This window comes from Wasmannia auropunctata, unplaced genomic scaffold (assembly GCF_000956235.1).
Source record: "Wasmannia auropunctata unplaced genomic scaffold, wasmannia.A_1.0 LD336106.1, whole genome shotgun sequence".
NCBI lineage: Eukaryota > Metazoa > Arthropoda > Insecta > Hymenoptera > Formicidae > Wasmannia > Wasmannia auropunctata.
Genome location: NW_012026784.1, coordinates 6,704,405 through 6,704,744, shown reverse-complemented (window position 1 = coordinate 6,704,744; position 340 = coordinate 6,704,405). Strand labels below are relative to the sequence as shown.

The following is a 340-nucleotide window of genomic DNA, read 5'->3' as shown; positions in this document are numbered from 1 at the left end:
TGTCTAATTATAAGGTATTTCAGATACTCATCATGTTAAGAATGAAGGTTAGTAGAATTAAAACGAGTGCCTGAATTAAAATAAAATAAAACTATAAATCCCCCTGAGAATTAACGAATTGTAGCATAATCATATTAAATATATATTGCATCCAATGCTTCGCGGACTTGCAGAATCTCTACATGATTTGCCGATTGCCCATCGAATACGGCGATTTCGGATATTAGCGAGGAGCAGTAAGTCCAGTAATAAATCATATTGCAAGAGAGTTTCAAACAAAACGAAATGAAATAATAATGTTATTTACAGCCAGCCGATGTAAAATAAATAAATAAATAAA

At 31.5% G+C, this 340-nt stretch overlaps 1 protein-coding gene across 1 annotated transcript in view; it reads right to left on the bottom strand.

The window, feature by feature from the left end:
• The window catches only part of LOC105456927, a 7,066-nt gene that overhangs the window by 2,054 nt on the left and 4,672 nt on the right, over window positions 1-340 (bottom strand). The window lies entirely within an intron of this gene.